Source organism: Nannospalax galili, unplaced genomic scaffold (genome assembly GCF_000622305.1).
Source record: "Nannospalax galili isolate Female #2095 unplaced genomic scaffold, S.galili_v1.0 scaffold385, whole genome shotgun sequence".
NCBI classification, from domain to species: Eukaryota; Metazoa; Chordata; class Mammalia; order Rodentia; family Spalacidae; genus Nannospalax; species Nannospalax galili.
Window position 1 is genome coordinate 402802 of NW_008354956.1, and position 233 is coordinate 403034.

The 233-nt window shown below is 53.6% G+C and overlaps 1 protein-coding gene across 2 annotated transcripts in view; it reads right to left on the bottom strand.

The window, feature by feature from the left end:
* The window catches only part of Plaur (plasminogen activator, urokinase receptor), an 18723-nt gene that overhangs the window by 4094 nt on the left and 14396 nt on the right, over window positions 1-233 (bottom strand). The window lies entirely within an intron of this gene.

Below are 233 nucleotides of genomic sequence, written 5' to 3' on the forward strand. Positions count from 1 at the left end.
TGGGGTGTGGCTCAGTGGTAGAGCACCTGCCTAGAATCCCCCAGTGAGGGGCTGGGGCGTGGCTCAGTGGTAGTGGTAGAGCACCTGCCTAGAATCCCCCAGTGAGGGGCTGGGGTGTGGCTCAGAAGCAGACAGCTTACCTGGCCTTTGCAAAGCCTTGGGTCCACTGACTGCTCCAGGATTTTGTATAGTAGGGTTTTGCATAACTGTTGATTCACACATTCTTTTTATAT